The sequence below is a fragment of the Balaenoptera physalus genome (genome assembly GCF_965194825.1).
Source record: "Balaenoptera physalus genome assembly, chromosome: 5".
Taxonomy (NCBI): Eukaryota; Metazoa; Chordata; class Mammalia; order Artiodactyla; family Balaenopteridae; genus Balaenoptera; species Balaenoptera physalus.
Window position 1 is genome coordinate 46,907,043 of NC_138884.1, and position 20,516 is coordinate 46,927,558.

Sequence of the window (20,516 nt, forward strand, 5' to 3'; positions counted from 1 at the left end):
AAACTCTATCATATAAACAATTAATAGCAAAGATGTGCTGGTCATAGTAGGAGGAGAACTCCTACTCAGTTGGCTTCTCTTTCAGAAATCCCTTTACTCCTGCCTATAAACATGCCTTTAAAACCACAATCCACTGTCCTCATTCAACATATCATAAGCTTTAACCAAGAAAATCACTGCATAATTTATGACTGAATTTGTTTTCCTTTTCTTAAAGTATGAGACTGCTAAGTCACGGTATAATAAAAGTCCTTCATGGTTTTTACATTTTCCCAGAAAGATAGATTAAACCCAAGGACATAAGGAGTAAATATTCTCTTCTCCCAATGCAGAGAACACCTTACTTCAGTGCCCTGACACAGTGAGGTCAAACTCAAGGTGCTTAGCTTAGGAGTTCCAATCCTGTTAACCATTAACTAGCCATGCTGACAAATTCAAGCTCTATGTCTTAAAACTCTGGTTAGTCGCTAGACTTCTCCACCTCTCAGTTTCCCAGCCATCACCTGATTTGCCCTATCTATGCCATAGACTTTCTAAGTCTAGCAACAAGAGTGGAGAATTTAGTTTTGTTTATCAATATACCCTCAACAGGGAGAATAAAGACAGGCCCTTAAATTCATATTTGTCAAATGAACGAAAAAACAAAACAGAGAGTAGTGCAGTCATAATTATATTCAAATGTAATCTATCCTGATTAAATAGCAATCAAAAGCATGACAGACAAAAGAGCATGAATTTTTTTTTCATGGTTTTATGCTTAGTTTTGCTACAAAATGTAAAAATGACCCCATCAATTCTATCAGCAATTTGTTCTATTTTAAAATGGGCAGAGGGACTTCCCTGGTGGCGCAGTGGTTGGGAATCTGCCTGCCAGTGCAGGGGACACGGGTTCAAGCCCTGGTCCAGAAGGATCCCGCGTGCCGCGGAGCGGCTGTGCCTGTGCGCCACGGCTGCTGAGCCCCCGTGCCTGGAGCCCCTGCTCCGCGCTGGGAGAGGCCACCACAGTGAGAAGCCCAGGCACCGCAGCGAGGAATGGCCCCGGCTCGCCGCAACTGGAGAGAGCCTGCACGCAGCGGCAAAGACCCAACGCAGCCAAAAATCAATCAATAAATAAATAAATAAAAAAGAGAGACTGCCATCGAGGTGGTTTCATCTCAAAAATAAAATGAGCAGAGTACCTACTAACTTTGTTATCAATCAAGACCATTTATTACTTACGAAAATATACTTTTTATTTAAGAACATGAAGGTTATCTGCTGGTCTGGAAATATAAGTTTCTACATGAAATAGTAAAAGACAATAAGAGGTCACATTTTATGCCACTAACCATTTGGTAATTTTAATTTAATAAATAAATTAGTTTATTAATAAAAATTATTTAATCATCTTTACATTCCCCATGACCTACAACTTCATATACCTTTGGTCACTCACTTTTCTCTAATATAAAGTTGTCCAAAAAAATGTTTGTATTCTGGATACTCTTTATTGTGCTGATACAGAAGACATAGTAAAACCACACTAATGATTCAGAAAATAATACTTAAAAAGAGACTATTTTCTAAAAACACTTTAAAAAATTGACCAAATTACCCACAAAATTGTTCCCACTACTTTACTTAGTTTGTTAGATGAATCAAATTAAATTTCAAGAACAGATGTACATGTGTAATTTAAGCTTGAGTGACGGAGAAATAAGAAGAAATCTCCCCAGAGAGCTTAAGTTAATTTTACCTAGTTTGTAAATTATTTGACTAGATTAAAGGGATAATTTTTAAAAACATCATAAATGCTACTTTCAAGAAAAGAAAAACTATAACCATTAAAATAATACATTGTCTAGTTTTATCACTGGTCTCTTACTCAAGACACTAAAACCACCAATTTGAAATACATAAATGTTCCTACTTTAATCTGGACCATATCACTCACATGGGGATAATATTGTTGAGCTGGAACTCTTGGCATCTGTGTGTGGCCAGCAACTGGTCCAGGCCTGCCCTTGGGCAGCTGCTGCCTCTCATAAGGAACTTTAGGTGACTCCTGTTGCCCTGGTGCTGGATCTCCTTGTGCTCTACAAAGTCTGTCACGAAGCTGAACAATATTTGGCTATAAGAAGCAATGGAAGAAAGCAAAGCCAATTGTTAAGAGTTCACCCAACTATATATGACAGCATGTTGATCTTCTTAAAGTAAGCTTGATCATTCATATGATTTTTGTTCATATGCTGTGTATTACGCAATAAACCCCGGCACATTAGGGTCTGACATCATGGTTTCTAATACTCAAGAACTGACACCAAAGGTCCATTATATACAGTGTAACTTGTAAGTTCACTGAGGCAGGGATTTGAATTATGCCTGCCACATGGTAGTATGCAAGATCAATGTCACTTATCATCACTGCTCTTTTGTTGTTTCTCTTGCAGTTGAGTAATGCTCACAAATCACAAAAGCAGCTGAAAAAATACAACTTTGTTTCTCTGCAGGGAAAAAAGGCTCCAAAAGAGAATCAGCTGCTAAAGATGGTGATGGAAGAAAATGGTGATCTATGAAAGACATGAAAATTAATAAAAAAAGAGATACTTGAAATAAACTAAAAGAGTAAGATGTCAAACTCAGGGTAGCTCACACAGATCTATAATTATATAGATCAATAGTAAGTATGAGTTTACCATATACATGTTCCAGTTATTAACAAACAACAAAAAAGCAATGTGTTAAAATGTTTCAGCAAGAATTCATTTAATATCTATAAAAATGATACATTTCTATAAATTCATTAAAGGTTTAAACACATCATTTACATTTTGTAGGTATACTTAGGTAAACCTGCCTTTTATGGAGGGGAACTTTATACTATAATGATATTACAAAGTCTCAGGAAATAGTCCCCAGAAAATACTAAGGGTATACTGAGATATATAGGAGGAAGTAACATCAAAATTACAAGTTTTGCATAAAGAATGTTCTTTAAAAGTCCAAAGAAAAGCATGAAGAATAACCTATAGAAAATGTATGTGATTATAAACAGTATTAAAAATAAAGAGTTTAATTCTCAGGCTAGAAGGTCTAAAGGTCTTAGAGTAAGTCAGTCTTAAGATAAAGGGTCTTATACCTCAATATAATAAGAAGACCTTATTAAGTACAAAATCCTATAAAACTATTATACCAAAGTCATTATAAAGATAAAGACTTTGTTTCTATTCTACTTCATATTCTCATGAACAATTTAGAAAGATGTGAGCTGGATCCTACATGTAAGTGTACACAAAACCAACTAGAGAGTCATACCTCCACAGTCCTGGAACACAGATATAAGTATTTTTACTCAATCAAATTTACTGACAATTCCCTAGAACAGACAAAATACTGAAAACAATTAACTAAAAAATTTCGTCAAAAAGAGAATAAAGTTTAGAACAAAAAGTATAGAAATAAGAAAAGGCTCCAAATCAAGCTCTAGCAGATACACAATGCAGATAGAAATATCCTGCTTGTGGAAAATCTTCCTCACTCCCCACCCCAGCTTCCACCCATGCTGCATTATCGGGTTTAGATTTCCCTCCTCTGTGCTCCCACTACCTCTATCATTGTCCTTATCACTTTGGAATCCCATGTATACTTCTGTTGTCATTTTGAGTTTGGAAACTCCCTCAGGGAAAGGATCTTGGCAATCCTATTCATCACTACATATTCAGTCACTTATTGAATTGAAACAAATATCATGAAAAAGCCCAAGTTTTATTGCACACCAAATAAGGACACTAAATTAGGAATGTGATATAGTTCTCTCTGCCTTGAATACTTTAAAAATATACTCACCCACAGACAGCATCGGACTGAAACGGCATATAAAATGAACGACTTTGTTAACTCCTGGGGTGTCATTTGTGAGAATTTTAAAATCACGACCCCAATTTGTTTGATTAAGTATTAACATTTATATCTTTTTTTTTAAATAACTAATACCTTCTTTTTTTAAATGAATGAATGAATTTATTTATTTATTTATTTATTTATTTATTTATGGCTGTGTTGGGTCTTCGTTTCTGTGCGAAGGCTTTCTCTAGTTGGGGCAAGTGGGGGCCACTCTTCATCGCGGTGCGCAGGCCTCTCACTATCGCGGCCTCTCTTGTTGCGGAGCACAGGCTCAGCAATTGTGGCTCACGGGCCTAGTTGCTCCGCGGCATGTGGGATCTTCCCAGACCAGGGCTCGAACCCGTGTCCCCTGCATTGGCAGGCAGATTCTCAACCACTGCACCACCAGGGAAGCCCAACATTTATATCTTTGAAGATACCTACAAAGAGTCTTGTGCACAGAATCAGCATTTGGCTTAGGAAACAAAAAGCTGGCCCTTTTCCTACTTATTCTCCTCAAATACTAAGCCCTTCAGTACAAAGGGACAAGCATTCTATCTCTCTGACACAGCCTGGGTACACCTGAAATTACACTTGAAGACGTGTCAATAACATTCACCTATTAGGTGATAGAAATTCAACTGCTCCAAATCATTCCACCTACTAGTACATTTATGTTTCATACTGAGTGCTATCTACTGAACTCACCTATTAAAAATAATAATAGCAATAGCAAGTTTGAAAACTTTCACATGGACCTATTCAGGTGCTTAATTGGCATTTAAGGCCTTCTAAGTATCTGTACTAGCCTCCTTCAGGTCAGCCTGTGTTGCTGGGAAACTGCTTTTCTCACTACTCTCTGGACAAAACTCTGGGTCTAGTTTCCATTATTCAGTGGGGTGTTTTTAGATCCCACCCATTGTTAAACACACACACACACACACACACACACACACACGCATGCACGCACGCACGCGCCCAAGGTCTCACCTGCGGACTTTCTCCCTTTTCTCTGATTCCCAGGGGTACTTACTGTCTAGACCCTCATTTCCACATTTGGTCACATCCAGTCCTGGGAGACCTGACTGCTTTGTGTCTCTTTTTTATACTTCATGCTCACAGTGCTAGACCCATAACAATAAATTTTGAAGAACGCTGATAAGTTGGAAGTACTTGGCCTTTATTCATCTAGTCTCAATTTTTTGTAAGGTCCTTACGAAAACCGCACTGTCTGTGAGACTTTGGACATTGGCTGGCAACTGCTCCGAATCTTCCCCAAAGAAATGCTGAAGAGAATCCCTCAGAGCACCTTGAGCGAACTCTACCCTCGAGAGTCTGCAAAGCATTAGCTGCTACTTCATCGCTGGCTCGATGCTCTTGTGAAATACTGGTTCTGTTTTCTTTATTCCTTTTGCACTCGCCCATCCCCACCTTTGTGTTGGAGTTTACTGTGTTGCCCTGTAATTAAAAACAAAGAATAGGTAACATATTGTGCCAGTGTTGCAATGTTTTAAACTGCTAACAGACTTTAAAATATCCCCTGTTCAGAAAACCTGGACCTGCAATGCTTTGTTTAAAGTAGCTGAGGGTTGGAGGTGAACTTTTCGTACTGATGTGTGTATTTGTACGTAGGGGTGTAGTTAGCTGCCTAGTGTCCTCATTATTTGGGTCTCTCAGACCTTTCCTGTCCACCCCCTCCAGAGTATCACTATCTGAAGTTCTAATGCTTTGATCTCCAAACTAGGGACAAGATAGGGTCTGAAAGACGCTTCCTCTCCGAGCCGAGACGCTTTCCTGAGCACTTGTTTTTAGATTTCGGTGTGCCTCTGGGTCTGCTCTAGGCAGACGGCTTTTCCTGTCCACCTGCTGTTTCCTGTTTAATGAATAGATTAGAAAAGGAGTTTCCTTTTCCTCTGTGGTGCGGATAAGTTTCAACTCCTGTGTCTTACCGTTCTCCCTCCCTCTGAGTAACACAGAATCATGCAGCTTTTGCCCAACTGGCATTGATCTGATAGTAGTGAGATGCCCTGTCTTGATGATCCCATACTGGGTTTCCATGCAGAGTAATCATAATGAAAATAATTAATAGAATTCTTGGTTGGAAAGAGTTGGGATACAATTTTTTAAGAAAGAAAAAACCTATATCGGTTCTACATTCGGACATGCTAACAGTGGTTTTAAGTTTCTTAAGTGTTGACCGGATGCTAGAGGCAAGGTGGGGAAGAGAAAGCTCTTCTGTGTATGGAATTTTTTTTATATATATAATCTATGGATATTTTAAACTCTGTTAGATAGCAGCCTTTGGAAAATCCCCTGTTTGGTCCTGCTTTCTGACCTATCATCTGCCTTTTCAGGGTAATCTTGTGGCACAAGTGATAGCATTTAAAAGCTTTAGTCTTTTAATTCCTCCTCCTTCCTGCTGCGAGCCCTGAGCTGTCTTCTATGCACTTCTGACTTGTCTACTGTTTGGTCTCTCTGTGTTCTTTGTTACTTGGGTGCAATAGCAACTTCTCTGTGCATTCCATCTTTCTTTCAAGTTGTGTAAAGTTCTTCACTTTTTTTCTCTGAGGGTGTAGGGGGTGGGGGCAGTCAGCATGATTATATTTTAATGTAGAAAATGCGACCTGGATATAAAATGAAGACAAATATTAAATTAAATGGAAGTTACCTAAAGTGACTCTGTATCTTCTAATCAGAAAAGCAATAGCAACAAGCAAATATATAATAATGCACCTCTCTTTGATTGACAGTTTTGAACATGATAACCAGTATTGTGAACCAGCCGCTTGATTCACAATATTATGAACCATGTCCCCTTTACAGGGACATGGCCCATGTTCTGTACCCTCTGCCTTTTAGGCTGCCCTTTCAAGCTCTTTTCAGTAATACCTCTTCCAACATATTGTAGTTTGATCCAAGGTTGAGAGTTGCTAGGGTGTGGGGTTGTTTGTTTGTTTATTTGTTTGTTTTGCAGATCGTTAGTGGCTGTAAGTTCTCTGAAACTTGACGTTTTGATTCAGGGTCCACTTAGCATTTTCGAGAGTTACTAAGGTGTTTTATAGCATTCTTTGTTTCAGACATTCTCAGGACCTCTAGAGCCTGTCTGCCATGAATGAAAGAGGGTAATAAATAGAAAATGAAATACATACTGAAGCAAGCCAAAACTTGCTTCAAATAAAATCTGAAAAAATGGTCCAGTATATAAAGAAAACATACTGGTTAAAGCACAGGGATGTGGCATCACGGTGGCCTCCCATTTCTTTCCCCTCTTCAACTCAGAGTGACATTTAGGAGATGTAGAGGAAGAGGCTCAGTCATAGCAAGAGTAGGTAGACCTGTGTTCTGATTCTGGTGCTGCCACTAACTGTATGGTCTTGCTTAGTCATTTAACAGATTTGTGTTCCTTTTAGGGTTATTATAAGGACTAGAGATTTTGCTTTTCATATTGCTTTTTAACTTACGTAAAAAAAAAAAAAAAGTTTGTTGTATTGGCATGTGTCTATTTCTGTATTCTCTATCCTATTCATTGAACTATGTATCTATCCTTCCACCAATACCACACTGTCTTACTTATAGCTTTACAGTAGGTCTTAATATCCTCTAACTATATTCTGCTTTCTCAAAATTGTTTTACTTATTCTGGTTCCTTTGCCTTTACCTTTTGTTCATACATTTTAGAATAAGCTTGTCCATGTTGACAAAAAAATTCTGTTGGAAGTTGACCTTTTATTATGTTGAGTCTTCCAATCCATGAATGCGATATGTCTCTCCATTGATTTAGGTCTTGTTTGGTTGTATCATACAGATCCTCTATTAAAATATTTATAATCAAATATCTCATGTTTTGGAAGCATTGTGTATGGCATCGTGTTTTTAGTTTTGGTTTCCAGTTGTTCATTGTTAATATTTGGGAATATGACTAATGTTTTTGTGTTGAGCTTGTTAGACTTTGTTAAAGAAATTGCCAATTATTAATTGCTTCTTAGAGATTTCTTGGGATTTTCTATGCAGACAGTCATGCTATCCATGAGTATGGACAGTAATATTTCTTCTTTTCTAATCTGTGTGTCTTTCTTTCTTTTTCTTGCCATGCTGCACTGGCTAGTACCTACAGTACTAAGTTGAAAAGGAGAGATGAAAGAGGACATTCTGGCCTTCTTTTGAATTTAGGAGGAAAACATTCATTCTCTCACCATGAAGTATGATGTTCACTGTCGGTTTTTTGTAGGTATTCTTTACTGGGTTGAAGTAGAGCCCTTCTATTCCTAGATTTCTGAGAGTTTCTGACATGAATGTGTGTTGAAGTTCATCAAATGCTTTTTCTTCATTAATTGATGGGGCCATGTAGATTTTCTTCTTCAATCTATTAATATGGCAAATTACGCTGATGATTTTTGAATAGTAAACCAAGCTTGTGTTCCGAGAATAGACTCCATTTGATCAGAGTGTATTGTTATTTGCTTCCTTCTTCATGCGTTGATTTTATTGTGCAATTTTTTTCCCATTTCCATGGGTGAAAGCTTAGATTATTGATCTGAGACCTTCCCTCTTTTCTATTCTAAGCATTTAGTGCCATTCGTTTCCCTCTTAATAATGTTTTATCTGGATCCTTCCACATTTTATGTGTTGTATTTTCATTTTCACTCAGTTTTACTTAACTTAAAAATCTTCCTTGAAATTCCTCTTTAACCATGGATTATTTAGAAGTGTGCATCTTAATTTCCAAATGTTTGGAGGCATTCTACTTCTCATTCTCATTTTTATACAATTTAAAGCTTAGACTTTGGACACAGTGGAATAAAATGCAATTATGTTTGTTTAGTTACTTTATAGAGGTTCTTCAAATATCACTGGAGTGAAGTTTTCAAATATTAGTTTTCCATAGTAGTTCCCAGTCTTTTGCACTTGTAACCATAAGAGAGTTCCCTAAAAATATGTAACCCTGGCTGCTGGAGCCATGTTTATCAGGGGAAGTTCACAGTCACAGGAATAGTGAGTGGGGAGTTTGTGGGTCCCCACTGCACACTCTTCTCTGGGCCAGCGCACAGGGATCCAGTAGGGATCCAGGGTCCAGGAGAGGGACTCAAACTTTGGGCTCTGGTGTTTATATTGCAGAATCAGGGAAGCCCAGGTCCCGTGTGGGCAGGAACTAGGACCAGCACTGGGACACACAGGACCCAGGTCCATCCCTCTCCATGGAACGAGCACTCAGTCTGAGGGAGGCCCAGACTCTCTCCTGCTGGTCAGGGCTGAGCCAAGCTGCGGTTGCAGCTGTATTGCTCAGTAGGCCCATGGCTGAGTCACCAGCTATGACAGCCGTAAGCCCTGGCTATGGGGAGTGTCCATGAAGTCTTGAGGAAGGCTGGCCTTCTTCCTGCAGGGAGGCAGCCTTGAACAAGTCAGCCCTGCCCTGTCACTACTTCAACAACCCAAATTTTCATTACTCCCTCTTGCTCCCCAACCCCACTCAGATAAAAGCATAGTTTCTCATGGGGTGGCCTACCTTTTATTTTTCAAACATTATCAACATCATTTCATCCAAGAAAGGACATTTGAACCCCAATTAACTAAGAAGCACATATTGCAGAATAAGCTCGTTTGCCCTAAAACAAGACCCTTAGCTATTTCCATGAACCATCCTTGATTTCTCCATTTTGCTGCTGAGTAGTGCAAAGTTGGTGCTCAAGAACTCCTTGGATGATGGTGTGCTATCAACAGCTGCTGTGAAAGCAAGAAGATGGCACCCTCAGTGCCTATATGGGCAGAGGAGTTGAGGAGACAGTAGGTGATGGCTCTGTGCTGTCAGTGAGGGCTGTTTCCTGCCCGCACCCCTTTTAATCCCTTTGTATCCCTACCACCTGAGGAATGAAGGCAGTGATGAGTTATTGGCAGAATTGCCCTGTCTGATAAGAGGGTCACCTGCAAGCCAGAGGGCCCAAATCCTCCCTGGAACACATCACTCCCTACCCACCACTTAACAATTCCCTTCAAACAAAGGTGCAAATTTGTAATAGCTGTACCGTTAAGATATGCAGTCTGTGATTTGGACAATTGTGACTCCTTGCCCTGTTCTTGGAGAAACATGACGTTTTGTAGGGAGAACCCAGGCCAGGTGGCCAAAGTCTCTGTCAAGTCTGTTTCTTCACCAATACTTGGATTCAAGTTGAGGGTGGTGGAGATGAGTGGGCCTTCACCATGATAGCCTTTCCCTGGTATCACTGGCCAAGGTTCCCTTTGGTGAATATTACATACAAAAGCTTGCCCAGCACATGCCTCGCTCTCAGACGAGCCGTGGCCACGCTGCTCCTGGGATTAGGCACCTCCTTTGAACACCCTGTGGATGGTGCTCATCTCCTTGATTCTGTGAATGTGTCATTTGTTAAACTATTACTTCTTGAGGCCTGTAAACTATTATTTCTTGATGTCTGTGCAAGTTTCAATTCTGCAATTTCTATTTCATTCTTCTTACGGATTGAAGAACACTAGTGAAATTCCTCATCTTACAATCTATCCTCCTTAACATTAACCGTAGTCTTCTTAAAGTCCTTGGTCTTGCTCTCTCAAAGGCTCCCGGGGGCTTGATTCCAGTGGGCTGGTGAGGTGGACACCACTGAGCTTGACAACATGCCATACTCCACCCAAGCCTGGAGATCTCCGGTGTCTGGGGGAAAAGGCAGGGGCCGTGAGACAGGAGACAAGAAGGGAGGTAAATTCAGGGGTAAAGCCCAAGGAAGAGTCCATATGTCAGTTACACGTCAGCTCTGTGCCCTGTGTCCGAGAAGTCGCCCCTCAGTGTGGGATGACCAGCATGGAGGTAAATTCAGGGGTAAAGCCCAGGGAAGAGTCCATATGTCAGTTGCAGGTCAGCTATGTGCCCTGTGTCCGAGAAGACGCCCCTCAGCGTGGGATGACCAGCTGCTCTCAGAGAGAGCGAGGCTCCTGGCCCCGGCTTCTCGTGTGATACTGGGGCAGATCCTATGAACAGAGGCTGTGGCCTGCAGGGGGCGTGTATGAGCACCTCTGCAGGGTCGAGGGGCCAAAGGGGGCCATGGGCAACCTCTCCTAGGAGAAGTCACCTGCCCTGGGGCTGGGGCATCAGTCCCTCAGACCCACACCATCTACCTTTCTACCTGGGTTCCAAGCCCAGCAAGGCACAATCCTGACTTCCCCAGTGTAGGATTTCCCCAGTGTGTGACAAGCCAGGCTGTGGCCACCTACCCCGAGGGTATAGTTCAGCGGGGCAAAGCCCGTCACTGCCCCCTGGGGAGGCAACTACAACAGAAAGGTGAGCTTTGGAGAGCAAGGGTCAGGAGTCAGGGAGGAGAGGCAGAAACCCAAGAAAGGACCCATCGCCTGAGCCCACATCCTTGTCCACCTCTGTGGGGTCAGTCAGCCTCCAGTGTCCGCTCTGAGATCACAAGACCCCTCAGTACTGGCCATCACAACCACCTGCCTCAGAACAAAACAAGAGGGCACAAGAGCAGGAGGCCCGTATGATAAGCGTGGTCCGTTGTGGAGGTGCTCCCGGGGCCAAGTGACAAGATATGGCTTCTCAGGGCACAGCTGCCCCCAGACTCAGCATAAATGTCTGGGCTGTGAGCCCATTGGTTCTGGGAAGGGCACCAGCATAAGGTGAACAGATGCTCCATCCTGTGGGCCAGGCAAGCCAGGAGCCCAGCACTGACAGTCAGCCTGCGCTACACCCTCATGCTTCCCAGGGCAGGAGCCTCGGGGCGGGGGGGGGCAGGGCCTGCCCTGAGGTCACAGCAGAGGAGGTTTGCTGCTGGAGGGCCACACACAGGACAGCTGTATAGAATGTGATCAAAGGCTCTCTGGTGCTTCATGCCATTCAAAACCAGGGGCTCTTAAACAGCCCGAGGGTAAGATACCGCCAAATCCTTGCTGAAATTTCTGAGCCCATCCTCAGATCCCAAATTTTGCCCAGATTGCCGAAAGTTTCCTGGACTTCTGGTCAAGGAGCCGATTCATCTGGACTGCTCAGTGCACAGCAAGATTGCCAGGACGGGGCCTAGGGATCTTGCCCACACAACCGTCCCTGACACTTGCTCCTGGAGAACCACCTGCCCAGCTACCGACATCTCCTCCTTCCCTCTAATCAGGCTAAATGCAACTGGGAGAAAGGCAACACAAAAGGAGGCAAATGTGGAAACATAAACCCGACAGTGCTGTCTCCCCCAGCCAAGAATAAGAGTCCATGAGTCTACCCGCTGCACTCACCTGAAAGCCCCCACATATCACCAGGAGCACAGAGAGCACACAGGCCATCAGATACACCTGACCTCAGTTTCCTCCTGAGAGAGCACTCAGGGGCCTCCCTGGGATTTGGAGGTGTCAACAATTCACTGCATTGTGGCTTATGCCACAGAGCAATTTTGAACAAGGATTCTAGTACCGGTAAACTTTAAGCACTGCTTTAAGTCCAATCACTTTCTGTTTAAAGAGAGAGGAATTGGGACTTCCCTGGTGGCGCAGTGGTTGGGAATCCGCCTGCCAATGCAGGGGACATGGGTTTGGTCCCTGGTCTGGGAAGATCCCACATGCCGCCGAGCAACTAAGCCCGTGCTCCACAATTACTGAGCCTGCGCTCTAGAGCCCACGAACTGAGCCCGTGTGCCACGACTACTGACGCCCGCGCGCCTAGAGCCCGCGCTCCGCAACAAGAGAAGCCACCGCAATGAGAAGCCTGCTCACCGCGACTAGAGAAAGCCTGCGCACAGCAACGAAGACCCAACGCAGCTAAAAACAAATAAATAAATTAATGAATTTGAAAAAAGAGAGAGAGGAATGGAATATTTTAAACAGAGACATATGAGCCCTTTAAAGGGCAAAGAAATGTTGCTTACAGCTTTTCACATGGAAAAGGAAACAAAAAGTGACTGGGTTTGCTGTGTTCCTTGAATTTGTCTAGTACTAGCACTAGATAATATTGACGATCTTCACGCTTGATCACAAACAACATGATGCTGTAATATTCAAACTGTTGGTGAAACGTTTTTAATCTCATGATTTACTCTGGAACAATTGTGTTGACATAGGTACTGATGGTGCAAAAGCAAAGGTGGCAGAAGTGCTGGCACCTTAACCCAAATCAAGGAGTAGCACCAAACTGTACTAGTTGGGCTTGTATTCACTACCCTACACTTGTATTAACAGTGCCAGTTCCAGTTAAGAATGTTCTGTCTTCAACAGTAAAAATGATTGATGTTAGTAAATCTTGAGCATTGAAATTGAATATTTTATAGTGGATGATGAAATTCAACCTACAAACATCACACATCTGTAGAGCAAAGGGAATGGGAAAAAGTTAAATCAGATACTGATAAAGAGGAAGTGGATGACATGGATGATAGACGTGAAAAATTAGCTAAAATGTAGCACAGAAAAGAAACGGTCAGAAATTATGAATGAGAAATTTAGGGACCTGGAGTCTGCTGGTGGCTTGATTTTGGGCTTTGCAGCCTCCAGAACTGTGAGAACTAAACGTCTGTTGTTTAAGCCACCCAGGCTGTGGTAGTTTGTTATAGTCCCTTGAGCTAACACATATTTTGGTACCAAGAAGTCGCAAATACCTAAATATGTGGACGTGGCCTCGGAACTGGATAGCAGGTAAAGGCTGAAAGAGATTGGAAGTGCATGCTAAAAAAAAGCAGAGATCACCATAAAGGCCTTTCAGCCCTTACCTATTCAAAGTGATTCTGCTGATGGCTCAGAAAGAAAAGACGCACACTGGAGAGAAAACCTCCATCTTTGTAGAGAATACAGAAATAATCATGAACAGATAGAAATATGGACGTTAAAGGCTATTCTGGTGAGGTCTCCAACAGAAATGAGGAACACGTTATCAGAAATTGGAGGAGACGCAGTTCTTATTATAAAGTGGCAAAGAACTCGACTGAACTGTGTTCTAGTGTTTTTTGGAAGGTAGACCTTGTGAGTGATGAAACTGAATATTCATCTGAGGAGATCTCTGAACAAAGTTTGGAAGAAGTAGCTTGGTTCCTCCTCACCGCTCACAGTGAAACACATCAGGAGAGAGAGAAATTGAAGACCAAATTGTTAAGCAAAAAGAAATCAGAACTTAGAGATTTGGAAACTTCTCAGCCTATCCATATTTGAAAGTGAGAACGCTTGTTCTGAAGAAAACTCGAAGGGTGTAGCAGGTGTGCTATTAATTTAATTAGTCATCTCAGCAGAGGCCAGGAATAGAGGATTAAACCAGCAGGGACCCTGCCAGTTTGAACGAAAGGGGACAGAGAAAGCCAGGCAGAATGAGGGAAGGCTTTCAGAATTCTTGGATCCTACAGAATGGGAGCCTAGAGCAATTTGGCTGTGAATGTGTACTCCTCTTGAAGAAAAGGGAAGAAGGACCCCAAAGGTGATTCCGAGGTCATCGGGTCTGTGAATCCCACCACAGGCCCAGGGGGCCTCAGTTTCAAAGTGTGAGATTGTCGCCCTCACAGAGAGTCATGGTGTAGGTGGAGGCCCTACAGAGAGCTGCAGTGTGGGTGGCACCCCACCAAGCTGAAGGAGTGGGGCTGCCCCACCGAGCTGTGGGGATGATGTTGCCACCCCAGTGGGCCTGGAGGGCAAAGCATCACACTAAAGCGGGTTATTCTCGTACCTTAAGATCTAATGGGATTGGCCTTGCTAGGCTTTGGACTAGCTTGGAGACTGTCACCCCTTCCTTCTTTGCTATTTCTTCCTTTTGGAGTAGGGATGTCTATTCTATGCCAGTCCCAACATGGTATTTGGAAACACTTAACTTGTTTGGGTCACAGATTTACAGCTACAGAGGAATTTTGCCTCAGGATGAATAGTACCTCCTGTCTCACCCATATGTGATTTAGATGGTGTTTAGATCAGACTTTGGACTTTAAATTTTACAGTTGATGTTGGAATGAGTTAAGGCTTTTGAGGCTGTTGGGATAGAATGAATGTATTTTGCATACAATAAGGACACGAATTTTGGGTCCCAGGGGCAGAATGCTATGGACGTATATCCCCCCCACCAATTCTTATGTTGAAGCCCTACCCTTCAATGTATTTGGGGATAGGGCCTTTGGGAGGTAATTAGGGCATGGGAATGGAGCTTTCATAATGGGTTTAGTGCCCTTAAAAGAAAAGACACAAGAGAGACCCCTCTTTCTCTCTGCCACGTGAGGACGCAGTAAGAAGACAACCATCTGAAAAGTAGGAAGAGAGCTCTCACCAGGAGCTGAATATGGCACCTTGATCTTGGACTTCCAACCTTCAGAAAGGTTAAGAAAGTACCGTCTGTTTTTCAAGCCACCAGGTCTAGGGCATTTTGTTAAAGCCGTCCAAGCTGATGAAGACACAGAGAATATATAAGATGGTCTAATATACATATATCCAGGGTTCTAGAAGTAGAGACAGGAGAGAATGAGTAGAAGTAACGTTTGAAAAAGATAATATGTTCTAGATGAGATGAAGAATGTGGATTATCAGTTAATGAAGCAAAATAGATCACATGGAGGATACATTTTTTTAACCTGAAACTAATCACACGTCAAGAAACTGGAGAACACAAAAGACAACAGACAGTCTTACAAAAAACAATCAGCAAGGAAACTGATCACCCACCATGAAAGGGTGTGTTGATGGCATAATTTGAAAAAACAGTAACAAAAGCCATATTCGATGGAATAAATATTCAAAGTTCTGAAAGGAAAAACTTTTCCTCTGGAACTGATTACCCTGTCACATTATAATTTCTAAAAGTTCACCAACAAGGGAACTGATAAAATATTTTTAATGTATGCATACAATGCAAAATTATAAATAATTAAAAAATTAAAGAACATCTAATATATCCATTTTTCTTAAAGTAAGAATGTTGAAAGAAGAAGCCAAAGGCAATATGATTTACATGACACCATATATAACCAAAAATATTGTTATTATACATAAGTTTGATTATCTACAGCTCTGCTAAAAGCATAAACATTTTTATAAGATGGATATATACCAAGTGCTTGATGGTAGCTATCTTTCTCATTGTTGGTGAGAGGTGTAAAATGGGACAACCCTTACGGAAAACAATATGAAGTTTCCTCAAAAAATTACAAATATAACTACCATGTGATCCAGCAGTCCCACTTCTGGGTATGTATCCAAAAGAATTCAAAGCAGGATCTCAAAGAGATCTTTGCACACCCACATTCGTCGTAGCATTATCCAAAATACCCAAGACGTGAAGAAGCCCAAATGTCCATCAACAGATGAAGGGATAATGGGGGTCTAAAAACACAAGGAAATATTTCCTTCCTTGAAATAAAAGGAAACCATGTCTCATGCTACAACATGGATAAACCTCTAAGACATTATGCTAAGTGAAATAAGCCACTCATCAAAGGACATATCATAGCCACTCACATGAACTATCTACAGTAGTTAAAATCATAGAAACATACAAAGGTGATTGTCAAGATCTCAGGGAGGAGGAGGGAGAATTAGGGAGTCTCTGGTGTCCCAACCCCCGCCTGGGTCCTGGGGAAGGAATCAGAACTCAGAACCGGGAGAAGAGGCCTTGGCCAGCAGGGAAGGGGGGGTGAGGCCCAGGGCGGGTCCACAAAGGATCAGAGCATCTGAGTGCATTAGGAGGAAGGGGCTTCAGAGGTGGGCCAGCACAGGCCGTGACGGGGGCTAAGCAGGCTGCGAGGGGGGGCAGTTCAGGGAGACAGCAGGGGTCTGCTCCCTGCCCCTCATTGTTTGCTCGTCTCACCCTTATGAGCGGGTCATTTCCCCTGCTCTGATGATTCAGTCTCTGCCGGCAACCACAGGACGGTGACTGAGGCCTCTACACTCCTCAGCATGGATCCCAGCTCCCACCCAGATCTGGGGCCACAGACACCTCTCCCCACCCCTGCTGCCCCTGTGAGCAAGCTGTTCTTGTGAAACACGGTCATAGTTTGTCAGGAGGAACTGTTTTCTATGGGAATACAAATCAGTCTTGATACCAATACACACACATGTCCAGCCATGGGTGGAAAGGGAAGGGACAGTAGTTCTGGGGTGTCGTTGCACACCCCTAGGCCCCTAAGGCCAGTCCCCACAGCCACAGCCAGATGGGTCCTCCTCCCTCAGCTGAACGAGATGCTGCTGCACAGAAATCCCACAAGTCCCACAAAGGGGCCCCACTGTCACTACCCTTATACACACCTGTAACAGGTGCCCCATGAACTTCCCCGCGCCCATTCCCCTTGTTGCATCCTCATTGGGATTAAGAGGTAGCTGCCTCAACCACGCTCCACATTGCAATAATCCCAGTGGGACTAGAGAACGCTCCCGCTATGACGAGGCAGACAGTCCTGTCCCCATGGCCAAGACTTTTCCTGTCTGGTCAGGCCACCCACACAGGAAACCCTGGATGAGCGGAGGGTCACCCCAGCGCCATCGCCTGGCCACTTCAGGGAAGCAGAGAGAAGCTCCATAAAGACAAGGGCCGTCTCCAGGCTCCGTCCTAGAAACTGGTTAGTGTCCAGAGGGCTGAGAGGCACAAAAGCAGCTCTCCCTCCCCAGACGGTTCAGGGATGCAGAAGATACTACAGATGACCCAGAAGGCCCCTAGCCAAGCAGGCTTTAGAGAAGGGGATGATGAGGGGGTCCCTGGGGAAAGTGAGAGCTGTGCGTTCCCAGGGGCAGCCTGAGGAGTCCTTGTCTATGTGGAGGAAAGGTTTGGTCACCTGTAGATCCATAGCTCCTGTGACCTCCCTCACCCTTCCTTCTTCTCAGGATCGCTCTCTGTGGAGCAGCTCCACACGAACAAGATGACAGTGGCCTGAGAGCATTTCCCACCAAAACTATCTTTATTGACCATTTTCATACATCACTCCAAAGGTCCTGCCCACACCCACCTCCCCCACCTCCCTAACCCCCCACAATCCCACTCCCCCTCCCCGCCCTGGTGGTCCTGCCCTCCCTCCCTTCCCCCCACATCCTCCAGGATCAGCACTGGGGTGAGGAGGAGCCCCTAGGCTCCCGTGGGGGCCGCCCTGGGGGGCTCGCCCTGGAGGGCCGGCCCGGCTGTTCCCTACTAGCTGCAGCGCTTCCTCTTCCTGTTCCTCCTCTTCCCTGTGACAAACGGGTCACGCTTTCTCTTTCTCGGCTGTGAGGGGCGAGCCAGCCCCAGAGCCAAGGCTGGCCTCGCAGAGACCCCGTGGGCAGCCCCGGGGATGGGCAGCTTCTCAGCAGCGGCAGGGCGCCCACACAGAGCCCGCTTCTTCGACTTGGGAGCGGCTGGTGGAGCTGGACTGAGGCCCCTTCTCTGAGGGGAGGGGGACTGGGGAGCACTCTGGGCCCCCCAACCTCCAGGGGAGGCCAGGCCTGAGGCAGGGGCACAACTCTGGGACAGCCGGCAAGGCGGCAGGCCCTGCGGAGAGGCCAAGAGGGAGGCCAGGCTGGGGCGCTCCTCCTTGTCCTTACCGGCCGCGTCCCTGGGCCTTCGGGCCTCCCGAACAGGAGGCGCCACTCTGAGAACAGACGCATCCCTGGGTCCCAGTCGAGGGCCAGTGCGCCTTTTACCCTGGGGAGGGGAGGGCCGCCCAGCCCGGGATGGAGAGACCTCCTGACGTCCTGGAGAGGGAACAAAGACTTTGGGCCCGAATGGGCCAGTGTCTGCTCGGATGGGCCTATGAAGAGCCTCAACATCAATCTCTGGTGGGCAGGCTTCATCACTGACCCCTCGACGGCGGTCCTGGTCGTGCCTCTGGGCACCTTGGCCGGCGTGGGACTCAGATGGACTTGAGCCCATTCCGGGTGCACTGTGGCTCGGGGCTGCCGGCCCACCCTCGTCCTTTTTCAAGGCCAGGAGTCGTTTCTGCACCAGCTGGTAGGAGGGAGGAGGACAGTGACGGCTCCACGCGCACGTGTGAGAGGAGGAGCACTGGGCAGTGGGACAATGGCCCTGGGGGGGAGGAGGGGACGGGTGACCCCAGGACTAGACTCCAAATCCAGACACGGTGGCATTCCTGCCATCCTCCTGCACCTTATTCCCAGCTGTGTGTCCTTCCCTGCGCTCCCGGCTCCCCATCCTCTCCTTCCTATCACCCTGCGCTGCACCCACCCCAGAGAGGGCCCTTCCCCATGCCAGGCCTCCGAGGCAGGGAAGGGATGGACAGAGCCATGTGGGCCTCCTGCTCTGGGGCCCTACCTCTCCCCTGCTCACTGGGGTCCCTCCGTGCCCTGGTCTTCCTGGGTGTCCCTTGTCTCCCCTGTTCTACCTGCGATCCCTCCCTCCTCTGGCTCCCCTGGGCCACCTGGTTTCCCCTGTCCCCTGGATCACCTGGGGTCCCCACTCCCCTGGGGTCCCCTGGCTCCCTAAGTGTCCCTCTCCCTCCCCTGGCTCACTTCTTCAGGGGTGAGTCCTTCCTCCTGCTTCGACTCCTCAGCAAGGGCCGAGACATCCAGCTGTGGGTCTGGGGAAAACAATTCTGCCGGGAATCGAGGGTGAATGACTGCCTCCACCTCGGACAGAAAGAAGAGGCTGTGAGCATCCTTGGCCAGGAGTGGCCTGTGACACAAGAAGACCAGGAGGGAAAGTGAAAAGCAGAGACCCACCCCCACTCTCCTCCACAAGGCGGGGATGGTCAGCACACACACACACACACACACAGGCACATACACAGTCACACAGAAAAGAGCACATATACAGATGCACATACACAGACACACAAAGGCATACACACAGACACAAACATATACACACATACATCTGCGTAAACCTCCCCTAACACCAGGCTCAGGAACAAGGAGCTGAGCTTAAGTCCCATCGGCCTGAGCAGAACCCAGATCTTGGGTGCTGAGAGTTCCATGCCCTGGCATCTTGTAGACCCCAGGCTCCAGGCCCAGCCTACCTTGGTGACAGAGTGTTCCCGGGAACGCAGCTCGTCAGTGTAGCTCAAGAGACACGGGTCCAAGTAGGTGTCGTCCTCTTCCTGCTTCAGCTCATTTCCGGCCTTTCCACATTCTGCATGTGACTTGCTTGGGGCTGAGTGGACGGGCCCCACCAGCGCCTCCATCCTGTCCACATCCTCCCTCACAGCCTCAGGGGGAATCTCCTTGGGCGCCTTGGGCTCCGGGTTCCGCTGGGATCTGTGTGGCTTCGGGTGCGAGGTCTGGGCCCTGGGGCCGGACATCCTGGGAGCACAGGCTGAGGCAGAGCAGGAGGAAGGGAAGGAAGGTGAGGGACTCCCGGTCCACCTCCTGACCACCGAGCGCACGTTGGTGAGGGCATTGTTTGGGGGACGTTGATGTGGGTGTGGGAGGGGTCAGGACCATCTGAAGCCTCATGCACAGTTGGAGAGGGGAGGTTAGGGGGTCATCTAAGAGAGTCACAAGTAAGGAAGTGGGGAACCTCCAATTTTCTAGGGGTCTCCCCATCAAGCCCACTTCTTAGGCAGACTTAGTGTGGGGTCCTTTGAAAGGGAGGTGTGAGAGGAGTTACAAAACTGACCAAGTCAATAGCCCGTAGTGACAAAGGGCAGCTGAGACCCCCCCCCCACCCCCCGCCTCGGTGGCTGTTTTGGTTGAAAGACCAATGCCCCTGTCTTGAAAGAAAAGGATCCACATGGGGACGGTGGCCAACCCTAGGCCCCTGTTACCTGTGCCTTCAGCTC

The 20,516-nt window shown here is 45.7% G+C and overlaps 1 protein-coding gene across 1 annotated transcript in view; it reads right to left on the reverse strand.

Moving 5' to 3' along the window:
- Positions 1 to 20,516, reverse strand: part of LOC309661717 (stearoyl-CoA desaturase 5-like) — a 238,659-nt gene that overhangs the window by 918 nt on the left and 217,225 nt on the right. The window contains exon 2 of the transcript XR_014264171.1: positions 1,934 to 2,110. The gene's annotated coding sequence lies outside the window, so the exon portion shown is untranslated. The remainder of the gene's footprint in view (positions 1 to 1,933; positions 2,111 to 20,516) is intronic.